The 19,268-nt window shown below is 45.4% G+C and overlaps 1 protein-coding gene across 3 annotated transcripts in view; it reads left to right on the top strand.

Annotated features, from left to right (window-relative positions):
• Positions 1-19,268, top strand: part of ARHGAP32 (Rho GTPase activating protein 32) — a 236,236-nt gene that overhangs the window by 48,614 nt on the left and 168,354 nt on the right. Inside the window, exon 1 of one of the 3 annotated variants that reach the window (XM_079326641.1) lies at positions 12,182-12,281. The exons of the other annotated variants lie outside the window; for them this stretch is intronic. The gene's annotated coding sequence lies outside the window, so the exon portion shown is untranslated. Of the gene's footprint in view, positions 1-12,181; positions 12,282-19,268 lie in introns of those variants that run through there. 3 annotated transcript variants of the gene reach the window in all.

Here is a 19,268-nt window from a genome sequence, read left to right as displayed (position 1 = left end):
AGTAGTAAGTGCTGGTGTAGGAGCTCTGCCCTGCTGCAGGTCTGATCTTCAGCTATCCATGATTTACTGAAGGCTTCTCTGCTGATGCATAATGTCTTGCTCTGCTACACTATTTACAATTATCTTATATTTACAATTATATTGGTTTGAATGAAACACTAATTTCCTTTTGCAGTCTATGAAAAGATTTGTTGCTTGTTTGGTTTCTGTGGGTGCTCAGGGGTGAGCTCAAAGAGCTCATTTTGGCTCAACAAAATGTGCAGGAGATTGTCTGCCTGGCCCCAGCTGATGATTTTTCTTCCTCTTGCTTTACTGAGGAAGAGGAATCTGTATTGGTGAGCTAGCATGGCCTTTGAGGGATGGAGAGATGGAGCTGGGACTTTGGAGACCTGACTGATATTCCACAGTAATCAACTTTGTGCTCAGACAGGTCATTTAATGCCCCATTCCTTTGTTTCTTCTCTGGCTTTTCTGTGCAGACTCTTCCCATCTGCTGAACGTTTCTGCTGGAACTGTGGGGCTCAGTCAGTGCTGGGACTGCAGAGTTCAGTCAATGCTGGGACTCCCAGACACAACTGGAACTAATTAAATGGAAAAGTGGGTTTATTTTCTTTCTTTAATGATAGTAATCACTCAGGTGCTGGTATCTTAGCCTGTATTTTCTTTTGATTTAATGACATCATTTGTCCTGAAGTTTTGATGCTGTTGATCTCTCACACCCATGGAATAGATGCTGGAGATATCTGTTGAAAATAATGGCAATGGATGTGTAAGAAATCCTGTCCCTGTTCCCCCTGATGGGTAAGCCGTGAGCCAAGGTTCAGGTAGTGCTTTTCAGGAAAAGCTTCTATTTAGCAGCTTATGTTGGATTCTTTCTTTTTAATCTATGAAGAATTTGATTTATGCTAGCAGCAGTTCTTTATGAAATAATGAAAGTGAGTTTGTGAACCAGAAGAGAGGGTGGCCTGACCAGTGAGGTGGGTTTAGGGGAATGATACTTTCCCATATTTAGGATGTTACAAAGGATCCAAACAAGTGTTCTCTTTTGCTCTTTAGGCTGGGTTTGTCTGCAGTCCCTTTTTCCCCCCAAGGGCAGAATCCTCTCAAGCACTGTTCTCAAGCCTGTAATTCCAAGCAGTCACTGAGATGTGTGTTTAAAAGTCTGTGCATGACCAACTGCAGCAAGGCAGGCAACACTGGAGCATCTTTGTGGATCCTTCATCTTGTACCTGTAGGAGGGACTTGTGTTATGACTTGGGAGCTTCAGGCTGTTGACCTAAGCTCTGGTGATTTAAGCTGTTGCCATTAAATCTGTGATAACCCTTGGGGGTGTGTTGATGTGGCACAGCCTGGTTTTTGGTAGTGGTGGGGGAGGAAGTCCCGGGGGGCGCAGGGGAGAATCTATCTGATTTCTGTGAGAAGCTGCTGGAAGCTCCCACCATGTGTGACAGAGGCAGTCTCTGGTGGCTCTGAAGATGGCCATGCTGGCCCAGTCAGAGGTTGGCAGTGCCTCTGTAGACATGCTTGAGAAGGAGCCCAACAGCGTTGGTGCAGGCAGCAGGGCCGGGGCACTGAGGAGAGGCCATGGACTGCCCACACTGCAGGACACAGAGGGAATGGGGATGACTCCTGTGGGGCACCTGGATATCAGCCCCCACTGAGGGGCTGCAAGGATCCTTGAATTAGAGGAACTTGCTGGCAGTGGCAGCCATGAGCAGCAGTTATTCTACTCAGAGAGCAGGAGGAGGGAGACTGAGGGAGCAATGAGGCGGCACCAAGGTCAGGGGGAGGAGAGGGGAGAGGTGCTCCAGGTGTCAGAGCTGAGGTTCCTCTGCGGGCCATGGGGAGGGGAAACAAACCCTCCCCTTGGGATGGATGGGGTCCATGGGGGATGCAGAGGTGGAGTCCATGGGGGATGCAGAGGTGGAGTCCATGGGGGATGCAGAGGTGGAGTCCATGGGGGATGCAGAGGTGGAGTCCATGGGGGATGCAGAGATGGAGTCCATGGGAAAAGTGCTCCCATCCGAGTGGATGGATGCTAGAGAAAGCTGTGATCCAGTGGGACAGCCAAATGAAGAGAGAGGGTCCCTGCCTCCAGAAATAGACATAAAAAGGCCCTTATTTACAAACCAGAGCAGCCTAGCCTTTGAAAGACTACACCCCATGAAAGAGTGACCCAGGCCACAGCAGTTTTGGGGAGCCTGTTTGCCCATGGGAGGGACCCCACAGCATAGCAAAGACTCCCCACCCTGAGCAAACAGAAGATCTCGAGTGATGAACTGACAAGCCCCACTCCCTGTCTCCCTGCACTGTTGGGGGGAAAGAGGGCAGGGCTGGGGGGAGGAAAGATGTTTTAAAGGCTTATATTACTTCTTGTTACCCTCCTCTGTTAATAATAAATTTACATTATGCCTTTAAATTTCAACCTATTTTGCCCTTAGGATGTTTTCTTCCAGCCCTTATCTCAACTCATGAGCCCTTTGTTGATTTTTTTTTTCCCTTCTCCTCTGCTCAGCTGTAGCAGAAGAAAGTAAGTGAACAACTTTGGTAGGTCCCTGGCATTTGGCAACGTCAAAACATTCACTGACCTTTTTGCTGAGTGAAGTATGTTCAGTATATAGTAAAAAGAGTATTGTGTGCCTGTAAAATTCTGGGTTTTGCCCCTAACTAAATGATCAACTGCTACACTGTGTAAATATGGAGTGAAAAGGGCTGCTTTGGGGGCTGGGTGGCCAGGGGTGTCCCAGCCTTGCAGTGCAAGCCAGCCTGGCTGAGCTCTCCTGACTCTGGGGTAAAATACACTGGACACAACTTGATTTTTATTTCCCAGACATATTTTGGAACATATTACAGCTAGTTTTTCTAGTACATGTATTCGACAGCTTCTGTTATTCCCTTTCCCACCAAACAAATAATGAAATTCCAGAATGGTTTGGGTTGGGAGGGATCTCAAAGCCCATCCTGTGCCACCTCCTGCCATGGGCAGCAACACCTTCCACAACACCAAGTTGCTCCAAGCCCCATCCAGGCTGGCCTTGGAGACTTCCAGGAATGTTAGGAATTCTGGATGTTGGGCCTGGGGAGCAGGGTTGGAAAATCCTTTTCTGTGTGTCCTTTTTCCCTGGCTATTACACTTTGATGTTTTCTGGCTATAACACACAGGCTTCTCACATTGTGTTCTCCCTGCAAAAGTAATGAAAATTTTGCTAAAAGATTCTCCAGGCTCTTTCTCTACTATTTTGCTGTGGTGCTTCATAGGTTTATTATAGCTTAAAATGTTTAGATTATACCCATAAGGAAAGCAATTAACAAAAATCTGTGCATCAGTGGATTATAATGAGAGAAAATTAGATTTGTCTTTCATCTTCTTTTCTTACTGTTTCAGAAAAAGTATAATCTCCTTGATGTTCAAAACAGCCATTTTATTGTCCTTTAACTGTGTGCTATGTTAAAAAGCTTTCAGTGGTGAAAAAAAATCCCAGCTGTACTTTGAGAAACTACAGAACTTATCTCTTAGCAAAAAGCATTTATGTCCAGTTTTTAACAGAATTAGTGATTTTTCATTAAGAGATTAGGGTAAAAATGTGTTCTGTGCTTTGTTTGTGGATTTTTCTGAGTGGTAGCCAGAATTGATCCTTACCTTGGAACATCAGAGGATGACCTAAAGCTTGGAGGTGCACTGGTTTTCCTTGGGGATAGGAGCAGGAGCAGCATTTCTTGCTTTGCAACATTTATGTTATGTAACACAAGATGTTCATTTCCATGCTTTATCCCCTTCTCCAATGTTTACACACAGAAATAACCTCCCCAGTAACAGCAGAATGATCCTTTCCTGGGGATCTCAGTGATCTCGTCCTTCTCCATGCAGAGTGAATGTCAGAATGAGATCCAGTGACAGTGACATGAATATTACTGAAGCCTCATAAACCAGAATATTCGTGTGTTTACAGCACTGGAATGGAGGAGGATTTGCAGAAACAGAGCTGTGACTGACCAAATAAATGCCCTGTAGGCAAAGATAAGACTATCCCTGGATAATGAGAAATTTCTGCTGTATTTTGGAACTTCCTGCATGTTACATTTCTGTCCTGTTGGCTGTTTCTCTTGTTGAGGCAGCACCTTCTGTGAAGGACAAACTCCATACCTCATTTATTTGGGGTATTCCAGCTACCTGTGTTGTGCTTGGAGAGGGAATGCTTTGCAGAGTCATTTTTCTAGAGCCAAGAAAACAAATCTCTATTAGCATAACAGTGTGTCCCGTGTCAGGATAAATGACCAGGGAGAGCAAATCCTGTAGTTTGTCAAGTGTTCTTGGTGTTAAGGTGTCAATGTTTGTGCAAGACCTCTGGATAACTGATGTAACTTTGGCTGGATTTTATTAGCATTTCATTTGACCATCAAAGCTGGTATAAAATGTCGATTTAGGGGCAGCAGAAAGACAGTTTTAAAAACTAAAACTAAGCAGTGTTCCTCTGCTTTTTCCAACCTCTCTCCATAGGTTTGAAAATTGCAAGACTTGGTTGAAGAGATTTGATTTTTTAATTGTAGGAGGGTGAAGTAGTTTCTTAAAAAGCAATGCTTGGGAAAGACATAGGACATTTGTGATAACAAAGGAATGAAAGAATAGAAGGAAGAATATGGATAAGAGGTTGTGGAAGGGCTGAAGTAACATCAGGGCAATGAAGGATGTGAGTGGGAAAGTGGGGTGATAGGTGGAGAGCAGGAAACAAAGGATGAGAACTTGAAAAACAGAAATCAGTTGAGTAGGAACCTGATGAAGTAAAGCAATGAAGAAAATGTGAAGAGCAGGGCAAGGTGAAAGTTGCGTGTCAGGTTTTGGGGTGTTTGATATGGCCTAAAACACACTTAAGTAGAGGAGGAACAATTCTGAAAATGTATCCTAATAATATGAGAGAAAGGCAGAGGTAATGTGGGGTCATTTAAAGGTACCTGTCTGTGCAGAATCCAGCTTCAGTCAAGTGAAGCTTCCTGCAGGATTCACAGGCTTGCCTCCTGGGATGTGTGCCCTGACTTCCTCATCTGTCCCAAATCACTGATCTCTGAGGAAATAGTGCACATTCTTTATGGGTTAATGTGGACAACGTGGCATGACACTGAGTGCAGGCTCTGAGAGGTTACACAGGCAGCTTTGGGAATGTTTGAGTAATCACTGCTCTACTGACTTTCAACTCCCTGCTTTTCATGGGGAGCACATCAGCAACATCCTTTAGTAGATAAAGTATGTGGATACTGAGTGTGGAGAAGGAAGGTTTAACTGCCTGCACATGATTAGTAAGAATTACAATGGAGAGATTGTACAGATGGAGGTACTTAAACCACAGTATCTGCAAACTTCAATGTCTGAACAGGCAAAACTGTAGCCTTGTTTCAGAGAGGGTCAGTCAGAGTGAAAAGAGAATGATGGCTGTGATAAGGCAAGGACACAGAAGACAGAAATTCTCCTCCCTTTCTCTCCTTGCAATTGTCTTGAGGGATATTTTAAATAAAAGCTTTCATCCAGGAGAGGGGACTGAGGTGAGATAGAGGCAGAATTATTGCTAGAGCAATTATAGTATATTCCTGTGAGTCAAATTATGGTTGCCTAATATAAAACCAGAGCAGCTCATTGCCAGCTTTACACCAGGGGAAAAAGCAAACTCAAGTCCTTTGTAGGACTGTGTATTTAGACACTGAGTGCCTGACAGCTGCACCAGAGATGCTTAATGCAATTCCTAGCTCTTCCATGTGGGAAGCTCCCTGCTTTGCAGGTGTGGAGTTGGATCCCTCCTGTTGCAGAGGATGGAATGTGCAATCTAAGGGATACCTTCCTGCAGCCTAAAGGTGCACTGTTTTGGTGGTCTGAACTGCCCACAGTGCTCACAACTGACACACTTTTTTCAGTTCGTATGACAAAAGAGAGGATCAGCTTCTACTGAGTGGCTGGGCTGAAAACAGTCTTGGGTAAATGTGGAATGATGCTCAGAAAGGAGAGGGATGGACGTTGGGTGAAGCATTTGAAATTTTTCAACTCCTGTGCAGTCCCCTCTGGTTATAGATACATGGATGTTCAAATAATGTACAAGATGTTCTTTGTGTGTCCTTGCTGTACAGAGCTCTTGCTGTGGAGATGCTGCTCTGTGAATTGCTCTTTTGGGGGCCAGCTGTTTCCTAGGGGAGCTGTGCCTGGGGGCAGTGAAATGTGTCTGTGCTGTTGCCATTTGATCTTTCCCCTAGTGCTTGGACTTGGTCACTTCCCGCCACATTCAGTCTCAAACTGTGGCTCTCCCTCATGGGCCACTTCTATCATCCAGCTTTAATGAACAGTTTCTCTCTTGGCTGTGAGTTTGGAGGGTGGCAGAGCTCTTCACAGCAGTGGCAGAGCTCAAACACCTCTTTCCCCTGAGCTGCCTCTGCTTCTCCCTGCTGCTGAACCTGCTCCTGTTTTCTCCAAGGCTGAAGAAACCCAGACCTTGTGTGTGATAATTACTGTGCATGCTTCCCTCTCTCATGTCTTCTCTCCATCCCTCAGGAGTTTTTCTTGTCCTTGTAGCTTATCTTGCACTTTCTCAAGGCCCAGTGAGACAGGTTTTCAAGTCTTAAGCCAGGTGGAAACAAGTCCAAGGAAGGAGCTGCTTCTGAGCAGCTGTGACACTGATGATCTGTTTCTCCATAGTGAACTTGTGAAAATATAAATTTTTAACAAAGGTTGCTGTTTTCTTTGCACTGTAGAGTTCTCTTTTGCCATGTCTAAGACACTTTTGAGGGGAATACCTCTAAGTGCCTGCTCGTTCCCTGAGGGCTGGTGCTGAGGGATTATGGACAGTGCTGAACAGAGCAGGTGGATCACACACAGAAACACACCTTAAACACAGCACCTCAGGACAAGCACAAACTTGTCCTGAGCAGTAGCTTGCTCAGACTTCTTGGGGGAGGAAGAAAGGCAGTGTGGCAATGCTGGAATTACTCATCTAGTTGTGTGTCTGCTCCACAAGACTGCTTTCCCTTTACCCTGGAATAGGGTTTTGCTAACAGTAAGTTGCAGGGAGTATCTGTTCCTTCTGGCAGGCATTCCAGCAATGAAGATTGTGGTTCATGACTTAAAAACACATGCTGTGTGTGCCATGCAGGACTTGGAGCCAGGTAGGGGTTCCTTAGTGTCCTCTGTGTGCTGTCTGAAGTCTGAGTATCCTATTGGAGCATGACACTTTGCATGTTGTAATGCAAACTCGAAAAGATCTGAGTTTTCAGCGTGGGCTTGACTGTGGAGTGTCAGGCTTTGCAGCATTAGGGTTGTGCAGGAGTGCCACAGAATGTGCAGTGTCTTTGCACAGGTACAGCACCTGATGGCTCAGCCTGGTTCAGGTTTAGGAGAGGGAGGTGGGACACTCAGTGCCATGTGTTTGCTTGGCATCTCTAGCAATGACTGTGCTGCTGAGTGTTCCTTTTACAGCCTGTGTTGTAGCAAAAGCTGCATTTGACACCTTTAAACACAAGGCTTGTTTGGGAGCTGAAGATGTCCCATGTTATGTATCCAGTGTGACTGGAGCTTAGTCTCCACGTCCCAATCACCCTCTTGCTATGAGGTGTTTGCAGGGCTGAGTTTTCACTGAGATCTTGAATTGTTTCTCTTCTCCTTCCCCTGATAAACACATAGACTCTGCAGATTGTGAAATCAGTAACACACCTGCAGCAGATTGGTTGGGTATCACAAACACAAGGTCTGTACCAAGGAATTCAGCAGGACAGAGGTCTGGAGATGCAGGAACTGTCCTGAAGGTGCAATGCATAGCTGGGTAAATGGTCCTCAGGATGATTAACTGGGAGGTGTGCAGCAGTGGCAATACACTTGTATTTAAAGTGGAGCCTTGGGCATAGCTCTTGCACAGGAGAATGTGCAGGAATGTCCCTCTGGACAGGGATTGGGAGGTGCCTGCTCAGCACTTTTGCCTTCATGTGGGAGCAGGGCTGCAAACAGAGACTCATCCAGCCCTATCTGTGTCTGAGGAGTCTCTGATGTGGGCACAGCTTTGAAGGCTTTTACATATGTTTTGTCAGTCACAAAGTGTAGCCTGATTTTCTCTTTCTTGTGCTGTGATTCACTGAGTCTTTCTGGTGTAAAACCACCATTTTTCATATAAAATTACATTAAACAGGCCCTGAACAACTCTGTGGCTGGGGGAGGGAAATGTCCTGTCATAATCCTCAGGAGAGAGCAGTTTGTGACCTGTATCATTAATTAGCAATGAAATAGTTCTCAACTTGGGCTAGCAGCAAGAGTTTCTTTTAAATATTTTAGTTTCTTGGTTCCAGCTGTCCAGTTGGTCTTTGTTTTCTGAACGTGCTTCAGTGTGTATTGAGCAGCACTTGAGCTAACCTTGTGGTTGTAAAATACCCTACAAGAATGGTGATGCTTCAAATAATCTACTCAAAAATCTGTCTATCTTAACATTGAACTGTTTTTGCATTAAATTAATTTTCTTTTGGAAACAAAAGCGATCCTACACTGTCTTATGCATACATTAATAATGGCAAGCCATTTTTATTTTAATGAAAAATTATGCAAAGAGCAAGGGAGGAAGGCTTTGCAGCATCCTTGGTCCTTCTCTGCCTAGATAACCTCAAGCAATCGAAGAGGTTATATTTGAAATCCTCTCTTGCTTGGCACTTTTATCTTCTTAAATGGAATAGCATTTAAACTCACAGAAACTATCAAAGGTGAAAAGTAAGTACTGGCAGAGGTGAGAAGTGGTAAAGAATTGCATAATCCTGTTCCTTAAGTGGTTGACAGAAATTTGTTAGAATTGTCTGAATCAGGAGTTGCTGTTGCAGCTTCCCAAAATTTGTTTAGGTGGTAGAGAGCTGAATTGTTATGTAATCAAATTATCCATGTTAACTCTATCAACCTGAAGTTAAATTAATTGGTCATGGGTGCAACCATGTCATAGAGCAGCACAGGCTGGAGATTTGTTTTGAATTTGATTCTCAGCCGTCCCCTGTTACTCCAAGGATTAAGAGGTAAAATGCTTCCAAGCCAATTATTATTTTAACAGCAGATTAGAGCTTGCAGTTAGTGATACCTCTCTGCTCTGCTCTCCTAATTGAAAAAACAGCAGCAAACCCCCTGTTTGAGTCAGACTTTTAATTTTGTTTTGTTATTGTGAAAATTCAAGCCCTAAATAGAGGGAAAACAAAGCTGGCTGGAGAGAGATCTTGTCTGCATTAAAAAAATTATCTATTACTGTCAGAGCTTACCTCCAGCAGAAAGAACCCAACCCATGTGCAGGAAACCTGTGAGGTTTTATTAAATCATAACAGTTTTGAGCTTGGTTTTCTAGGAGGCATCTTAAAGACCTCTTTAAATGTGACACTTGGACATGCACAGTGGTGTTCCTAATAACTGGTGAATTCTAGTTAGCTGAGAAACAAAATCCTTTTTAGTGCTTAGCTGTGTGGTTCTGAGCCCTGGCCTTGGAAAAAGGCTGTGCTGCACTGAAAAATGTACAGATAAAGAGCAAGAGAGGCTCTGGCCTTGGCAGGTTTGCAACTGGAGTGTAGGAGACCAGGTAGCCCTGGTGAGGAGACAGGAGCTGGAGCTGGGATCTCAGCATGGAAACACGGGAAGCTGCAGCAGGGCACAATCCTGTGCTGTGCCCCCAGCACCTGCCTGTGTAAGGAGGGCATGTGCTCAGTCTCTGCACTGAAATGCACCTTCTCGCTGCATGTCATGGGTTTCCAGATAGTTGGAAGAGTCTCCTGGAGCTGTAGTGAATACATTTCCCTAATTTTTTCCACAGCTATTTCTACTCCTCTAAGCAAGGTAGTAGACCTTAAGCTGTAGCAGATGCTGTGTGGACAGTGTCTGTTGTGCTTTTATGCTTTATCACTTTCTGAAGTGACAGCTTTGGTTTTGCTTTGGTTTCATTCAGCTTGGATTGAACACTGTTCACCAGGAACTATGGAACTGGGTTTAGGTTCACCTCTTTAAGCAGAGGTTTATCTTCTATCTCTGGTCACATTAGGGTGCAGTATTTTATGTACTCAGTATGCCTGGGTAGAGAATTCCCTCAGGGTATCTCATCTTGTGTTCTCATTCTGTTGGTGCTTTGGGTCTTGAATCACTGGGGACCTCTGCCCTGGCTCTCTCCCCATCACTTCATGCAAATCCTTCCCTTCTCAATGTGCTTCTTTCTCCTGTCTTGGAATTTGAGCTAACTTCCCTATGCAAGTCAGAGAGGTCAAGCCCAGTTGAGGTTTACAATCCCTGGGATGAATCCAGCCAGTACTCCTTGGTCTCTGTCACTGGGAGCTGCAGGGGAGGTCCAGGGGCAGGATGTGTGTTTAAACAGCTCCTGCAGCTCAGCAGCCAGGGATGTAAAATGAGAACAGCTTTTTTTCCTAAATGGACATGTTGTTTCCTATTAAGTTCTTCTATCTTTAGGTTGTCCCATTCTTGCATGTCTGTTTTGGTGAAACAAAGAAAAATTAGCATTGGGAAAGAGGGATTTGGGAAGGATCATTAAGCTTTCTAGGCACAGAACAGGTATAACCTGTTTGACTTTGCTCAGCTTTGCCAAGCTGGAATCTTCCCTGTCTCCTGTAAGTGCTGAGCTCATGCTTGGCCTGGCTGTGTCCTTAGGCATCTGGGCTGATGAACAGGTTATTGTCACTCAGTTATACAGCATTTTGTAAGCAGCACTGATCCAACCATTACAGACTGAAAAAGAACAGTCATAGGACTGCTCTGTATAATTTGGGGTTGTGCAGCGTCTTCTGTTGAATTTTAAACAAAAAGTGTGTTTTGGAAATCTTTTTGTCTTTCTGAACTTTTGTCTTGCTGAGTCTAAAAAGCATACAGAATTTCACCTCCCCAAAATCTTCATCCACACTGATAACCCTCAGCATCATCCTGCTGAGTTGAAGAAAGCTATGTGCAAAACCTTTAGATTCCACATGGAGTTTCTGTGGGCTGCGGCTGGACAAAATCCAGTATTGCTACAAATTCTAGCTGGTATCTTTGAGCTTGAGGCAGCAGTAGCAGTGAAAACAACAGAGTCTTGGGCCATTTCACAGAAGTGAGAATGCAGAGCTCTGCATTCTGTACTGATACTGAAAGATTAAAATGACTTGATGAAGGTCACACAAGCTGATTGCCAAGCCAGGACTGAGGATTATCCATCATCCAGGCTTTCCTCTGATTTTCTAGACCTCGCTACCTGGGATGGAGAGCTCATCATCCTCACTGCTGCACTGGTGGTCTGATGAAGGATTTCAGCCTTTTAGTGGGATCTGAAAGTTGGGTTGCAATAATTATTTCTCATTTCTGGTTTGGTGTATGAACTAGAAATTGCAATAGCAGTTTTTACATAGCTCTTTTTCAAACTGGCTGCATAAACAGAAATAAATTAAGGCTTTCAAGTCTCCTCTGGGAACACAGTAAATATTGCCCTGTTTTCCAAAAGGAGGAAGCAGAACAGCAAACACATTAACGTGGTATCTCCAAGGTTAACCAGCTGGCAGAACTGGGAGTAACTCCTGCTCGTATGGTCCTTATTGGTCACTTGTTTAAGTGTTCTTTAGGGGTCGGATCATGCAGAGCAGGTGAAAACATCCCAGCATGGATCCGAGGGACGGGGGTGGAGGTGCTCAGGACAAGAGATGCAGCCGGTAAAGGGTTACAGCTGAAATGCCCTGTAGCAGCCTCAGGAAAACATGAATCGGTGCTGCTGAGGGAGGGTAGGATGGGAGCCCAGACCCGCGAGCTGCCTTGTGCTTTTCCTTTCTGAAAACCCCCTTCTGGGGAGGTTAAACCTGCATCTGCGGAGCATCGCGGCGGGGCTGGCGCGGGAGTGGCCCCTGCCCCAGCCGCTGCCCTTCCCTTCCCGCGGCAGCTCCGTCCCGCTGCCGGCTCCGTGCTGCTGTGCGCGCTCTGCCCTCTGCTCTGAGCTCTGTGCTCTGAGCTCTGTGCCGTACACGCAACATGGAGGGAGGGACCGGCGCCGCCGCCGCCTTTCCCGGCAGCCGCCCGACCGCGCTGCCCGCGGGCACCGCCGGAGCCGGGAGCGGCCTCGATGGATCGCACAGGTCAGTGCCAGCCCTACCCTCAGGACGCTCCTCCGGGACGAGCCTCCCTTCCCCCCTTTCTTTTAACCCTCGTCAATGGCGTGCTGAGACCGGATCTCCGGGGGATGTAATTGTTTCACACTTGGTCAGAGCCGGCGATGCCTAATAAAAATGTAGAGCGGGATTGAGGAAGGCAAGCGTGGCGTTTCCACCCAGCAAATGCAAGTTCATTTTCATATTCGCTGTATTTTTCAACCTATGTAAATAGCCGTGTGTCTTAAGCGGTTGAGCGTTTGAATGGAGAAAGGTTTATTGCCTGCTTCAGACTAGATTATGCTGTGTAGCTTCCACCAGCATGGAGAAAGCAGACAAATTCTTATTTTCCATCCAGTCCTTTTTGTGACAGCAGTCCTTGAGGCATTTGCGGGTAAAGTGTGTAGAATACGGCTATCAGCATGAGAGAAAATGCATTTGTTCTATTAAAAAATGTACTATATCCTGTGCATAGCAGAGAGGAGCACACAGTGTGTACTTTGTGTGAAAGCAGCAATAGTCACAAGGGCTCTATGCTGATCATATTTTTTTTTTTTCCTTTCTACTGGATTACTAAGAGCTGTTGATGGGATATGGGTTTAGGAGTGATAGTTCTGGAGGGTCAGGTTATCATATGTGTGTTGTTAAAATTCTTGTGGAATGAGGCAGTGTTGATTATCTTCAGGACAAATCATCTCCTTCATTCTGGGCTCTGGTTTGTGCTGTGCTCGATAGAAAGTATACCTGGTGTTGCTGCAGTTCAATTGGGATTTTCTACTTCAGGGCCGAGAGTGAATAAATATTTATTGGTGAGGAAAAAAGGAGGGAGCTGTGGACCCAGTATCACTTAAAATTTGCTGTTACCACCTACCCTGGTTACAGATCAAGGCGGTTTTACCACACCAGGAGTTATTTATGAACCAAGGTGCCAGAAGCTGGAGACGCAGGTTCTTATTTCACTGTTATAACAAATTATCAACAAAGTCTTGGTAATTTATGCTGACTCCTCCTACTTCACTTACACTGCCAGAAACCGAAGGAGAGTAGCTCATATCAGTACTGCAACATTTATTTGAATTTGCCTGTGTTTTCTTTCTTCCTTGAAGTATTTATCCTTAGGAAAGCTGCTGCTGGATATCTGCTCATTGTTTGACTTGGGCACTGTGAGAAAGGTAGTTGAAAAATTTTGGTTCCACTTACGTGGTAACAAAACTGTACTTAAAAATTAACTGTGTCTAGTGTGCTAATGCTGAAGGCTTTACACTCTCCAGCTTCCTTTGTCATGGAAAAAGCACAAAATGCAATATATTGGCAATGTGTTGTTACCCAAGGATAGAGCCACATGCTTGCCAGAGGGGATTTTGTAAATTGGAACTACAGGATTTGTTTGGTGTGAATTCCCTTGGGAATGAGAGCTCTGATATTTGTGAGAAGCTGGCAATGTCAGTATGTGCAGTATGAGGTTTCTGGCTGAAGACAGTCAAAATTTAGCAGTGGTTTGATAAAATCTATGCAGTTTTCCTCTGAATGGATCTTGTCATCCATGAAGTCTGCAGATTAAATAGATTTTAGTTCTGGTAGTGACATCCCCTTTTTTTTGTAACTTGTGCAGAGAGTCCAGAGTATGAGAGAACTCAGGATGAGCTTATTATGGTTGGCCCTCTGAAGGCAGATCTCTTGCTCTTGTCCTGCCTTTCTGCACAAAGGTAAAATTGGGATTCTTTAGAAGCAAAGCTTGCATTTAACAGGATTATAGGAGTATTTTTAACTTTCTGTTCTCATTCCAGTGCTCCTGATGGATGCTTGGAATGCAGGGAGTTTGCTGCTTATTGATATCAAGGTGAATGTTGAGGAAAAATGTCCTTTTCCGAGTGTCACATTGGAGGGCTGCAGAGTCCTTTCCCTCCCATCAGAGCGGCTCGGGGCCGGGGCCGGAGGGAAGCAGCCGAGCTGAGCAGGGCCGGGCAGGGGTGGGAGGAAGGGGCAGAGCCGCCCGTGCTCCCGGCACGGATGGGATCACCTCCCGAGCCGTGGGCACGGGGCACGGGCAGGGGCAGGGGCGGCAGAAGGGGCAGAGCCGCCCGTGCTCCCGGCACGGATGGGATCACCGCCCGAGCCGTGGGCACGGGGCACGGGCAGGGGCAGGGGTGGGAGGAATGGGCAGAGCCGCCCGTGCTCCCGGCACGGATGGGATCATCTCCCGAGCCGTGGGCACGGGCAGGGGCGGGAGGAAGGGGCAGAGCCGCCCGTGCTCCCGGCACGGATGGGATCACCTCCCGAGCCGTGGGCACGGGGCACGGGCAGGGGCAGGGGCGGGAGGAAGGGGTAGAGCCGCCCGTGCTCCCGGCACGGATGGGATCACCGCCCGAGCCGTGGGCACGGGGCACGGGCAGCCCGGCGTGTCACGGTGTGTCCTGCTCAGGCTGAGCTGCCTCTGCTCCTGCCCTGTGTGCCCTCCACCTCCAGCACACAGCTATCCCGGGCTCTGGCTCCCTGCCATGCTTTCTGTGGAAAAAAACCTGCATTTTGTCTTATGCAAGGAGGGGACTATTTTATCGGACCGTTAGTGAGCATGTCCTTGGCTCCCCGGGGTTTTTTTGCAACAACCAGTGGAACAATGTCCTGTGTGACATATCCTCAGTATTTATATAAAAAATACAGAAATAATAATTTAATCCCGCTTTGTTGAGGTTTTTTTTGTTTAATCTTTCTTTGCATTGAATCGTGTTTCCCCTTATTATTTGATACTTTATGAAAACTTCATGCTCTGGTCTCAGGGACTGCAGTTTAATCTTTTGATATTCTGCTCCTGATAGTTGTCATTAAAGGGAATTAAATCTCTTAGTTTCCACGTATGTTGAAAAATAGGAGTGTTATTCCCAGCTTCCATTCAGTTACCAGTCTGAAGAAAAGAGTAAAAAAAAAAAAAAAACCACTCAATCCCTGGTGAAAAGGAGAAATAAGGTGAAAGAAGGTGAATTTGAAATGGTGTGTGAGGGACAGAAAGCAGGAAAACTGGGATAGGATCTGAGCTTTCCAGTCCTGAGGATAAAGACCAAAGCAAACAGCTTGTTAGCTGTTGAGTTAGAGCAGTGTAGGCTCCAGTATCTTTTCATGTAAAAGGAAAAAAAAAGGCAGATGTACACCTTTTGTGTGTTTTTTTGAATATTGGGAAGAGTGACAGGATGCAGTGGCAGGGGCTGAGAAACAGTGGGTGTTTCTAGAATTCCATCCAGCTCCCTAGGTTGGGGTGGTGCATCCACTCAGCTGCTGGCTCTTGTCTGTTTGTTGAAGGAGGTTGTGTGTACTGTTTCTAGAGCTTGCAAACACATCTGAATTGGGCATTCAGAAAGAAGCTGAAGTATAACCTTCAGCACCTGGGTTCATTTCACACTCCCAGCTGCTCCTTTGGCTGATGGGAAGATCATGTGTGATTTAGAGTGGGGATGACAGGAGAAGGAGGGCAGGAATTTGAACTTGGTACCTTGCTTTAAAGTGCCATTTGTATTCCAGCTTCTCTTACACCCCATGTTCACTCCTTCTGAAAGTGTGACTGTGGAATTAGTTATCCCAACACCTCTGGAGACACCTTGGAGGTGACGTACACCTGCTTTTCCATCAGCTGCCTTTCCTTATGCAATCCACATCTGATCTAGTTTGCTTCCTCCTCTGGGTAAAACAGCAGTAAAAGTGCAGTACTTGCTAAAACTGTTCCAGTTTCCCTCAGTACGGTCCTTTGTGGTGGCAGAGGCCACCCTTGGTTGCAGTGGCTGTGTTGGATCATCTGTGTCAGATTATTGCATTTTAAAGGGTTGGGCCTTGCCTCTCCCGTCAGCAGCTCCCACGCCTGACTAAACTCCTGAAGCTTCCAGAGGTGACACAGCATTGCTGCTCCTTGGCTTACACACTTACTCTAGGTTCAGTCTGAGGCTCCTCGAAGGTCTAAATTCTCCAGTTAATCCAGTTTGGGGGAGGACTTCTAACTGGATACTTCCCATAATGTTAAAGCCGTTGTTCATTAGCAATGACAAGAGTTTAACTCAGTTCTTTGTTTCTTGCTCAGACATTTCAAGCTGGGGGCAGTTTCAGCTGGGGGATCTTGTGGCTGTTCTGCAGTAAGAGATGATGTTTTCCTGGATACAGAGCTGATACACAGGCAGTGGTGGTGGCTGCTTTCTCCTGGCAGGTGGGTTCAGTGCAGTGTGCAGCCCTGGTGGGATTTCATCACCCTTGGAAGGGGCAGTTCTGTGCCTGGGACTCTCCACCAGGTCTGGATCACCACGTGCATCTCCCTGTTCTGAGTGTGACACTAATGAACCAGTGGGCTGGGGTTTCTCCCTCTCATTGTGCATTATACTGAGATTTTCCTATTCACGGGGCTATTGAATAGTCAAGGATTTCTCAACATTTTTTTTCCCCCAGGGTTTATAAATTAGTGCTCCAAACCTTGTTCAGGACTGGAATGTGGCAGATGAGATTTCAGCCCTTAAGGAGTATTTTAACTGTGCAAACAGGCTTGATTCTCTGGCCACCTTTTTTTTTTTTTTTCGTTTGTGTGTTTCAGAAGGCTTTGTCCTTTTAAAAGTGAAACATAACAAGATATCACACAAACCTTTTTCAGAAATAATAAATACAATATTTCCAAGCCTTTTCAGTCTGTTGTCTGTGCATTTGCTCTTACTGATACTTCAGTGGAATAGCTTTGCTTGCTGCATGAGATAAATGTCATTTGTAAATGTGCATTGTATCTCTTTGCAGTGTCACTGTGCTGGCTTCTGTTTTGGGAGTAAATGTACCAGACCAGTGCATGCCGTGCTTTTAAAAAATTATTTACATAAAATATCCAACTGTTTTAAGTGCATAATTGTACAGAGACTTTGTGAAAATCTGTTTGTGTTCTAGAACAGATGTGCTAGAAGGAAGCTTTAGACTACCCAAAGTCCATGCAATTGAGACTCAAAAGGTAAATAAAAAGAGCACTTAACTCCTTGGTACATTTTTTTTTTCATGGTTTCTGAGCAAATCTCATAATTTGGAGTGATGGGAAGAGGGACCAGGACCAGATTTTCTTGTTTTCCTTTATTAGAACTCTGAATGGAGTCAAGCACCCAGCAAACTCCTTGGTACAGGTGAAATAAAAGTGGATTTTGACCTTGGGCATGTGTCCTAACAAATTTGATACCAGGTGTTGGATTGGATGCTCGGGCATTCTCTGTGAGGATAAAGGCAGTGACTCCTCTTAACATACTTTTGCATAAACAAAACCTGCTGTGAAACCAACTCTTGGTGGTGTCAGGCCAGGGAACAGCCAGAGTGTAGGAGTAGATTTGAGCCTTTTCTGTGGTTAAATTGGTCTCATTTGGAGCACTGAGAGGGAGAGCAGGCTGGCTGGAGGACTTGCCTAGCCAGAAACAAGGCATGGCTTGTGAAAAATAGAGCAAGAATGGGAAGCTATGCTGATGTCTTCATCTTGCAGGGTCTCATCTGATGCTCAGTGTTGACAGCTTCCTTTAAAGGGACTTTCCCAGCTCAGTGTGGTACCAGGGGAGCTACTTTTGGGCACATATGAAAGCATTTAGATTTTCATGGGCCTGGGGATCTCCATTCCCTGTTAACGGTAGGGAGAACAATGCCAACACACACCAGATATCAGTTTCAGAGGATGATCATTCTTAAATCCTGGTATTTGTGGTTGCAAAGAGCCATTAAATTCTTTAAATTCAAAAGGTTAACCAAAGCTGTGTTGAGTTTTTTCATGTACAGACTAGTTTATTTAATACTGCCATGGTTGCTCATAGCTTTTTGCAGGAGCAATATAATGAGATTAACAAGCCTCTGATCGCTTCCATATCTGATCCTCAAATCCCCCTGGGAAGCTGTGAAAGTGTCACAGCTCTGCTGGTCGTGTGTGGGGGCTGCTCTGGCAAAGCCCAGAGTTGTTCTTTATGGGACATGTTAGGATGTGGTTGCTGGGATGATGGAGGAGCTGAGCTTCCATCTGCAGCCTTGGAGCCAGCGTGAGTTTGGGAAACAGAGCAGAGCTGCTGAGGCTGCCAGCCAGGGGTTCATTATTGGAAAGAAAAGACAAACACCCCCTCCTTCCCCCTGCTGGACTCTGGAGAGGGAAGCAAGTTTCATAGGGAGATAATTACACTTGTGGAAAAACTGCTGTGACAGCTCCCAGCATCACAAGTGGAGTTCTTGTGGGGAAAAAGCCATGTTAGACTTACCAATTCCCTTCCTGTTTTCCCAGTTAATGTGGTGTGCAGGCACAGTGTTCTCCTGGAGCACTTGGAATTTCCTTACCTTCTTGCCTTTGCTTTCCTTACCAACTTCACCCCAAAAAAGTTTGCTGTTTCTAATGAAGTTTGTTGCTTTAAAATTACACACTTTGTGGTCTGATTTAGGAATGCAGTTGGACACCTAAATTATGTTTTCCCCTGCTTATTAAAGCATCCATGATTGATTGCTTCTGAGTGCAGAATGGGAAGCTTTTTCTTTAAAACATCCAACATGAAGAAGGAGAACTCTCAGTTTCTGTGTGTGTTTATGTATAAGCAGCACAGAATGAACCAAAACTTCAACTAAGTATAGATTCTGAAGCTGTGTTATGCTCCTGGGCTTTGTTTATTCATTGTTTTTAGCCTTGTTGAGGTGATAACAGTTTCATCACGTAATTCATGGTAACCTGCCCAAATCTTTGTTAGATCTCCATGGACATCTACCCGGCTCACAGCCCTTTCTGTGCAAAGTCCATGCCTCATTTTTTATTAATTTCCCCCAGTTTCCCAGTGGTGTCTCTGCAGTTGACAAAAAAGGCTTTTCCTCAGTTCTGGAGTGGTAGAACCTTGGAGATATTGCTTCTTTATTTGTGTGCAGGACTGATGACTTGCAGAAGTAATACAGCTTTTCTCCACTCTTCAGTGTTAACAAACATTGGAGACATACAAATCACACAAAAACCTTTTCCTCCTGCAAATGTCCCTGGGTTTGAGCACATTCTGCCTTTCCAGTGCTTTGACCACACATGGAACTTCTCAGGAGCAGCTGCTCACAAATAATTCCAGATGCCGACAGACCCTGAATACAATGTTCTGTTTTGTATGGAGCCTGTTTGTGCTGACCTTTTCCAATCCCTTTCCTTGCTTTTTAGGCTCAGGATCACCTCTTTGCTC

This window comes from Erithacus rubecula, assembly GCF_903797595.1.
Source record: "Erithacus rubecula genome assembly, chromosome: 25".
Lineage (NCBI taxonomy): Eukaryota > Metazoa > Chordata > Aves > Passeriformes > Muscicapidae > Erithacus > Erithacus rubecula.
The sequence above is the reverse complement of the archived record's forward strand: the minus strand, read 5'-3'. Positions and strand labels throughout refer to the sequence as shown.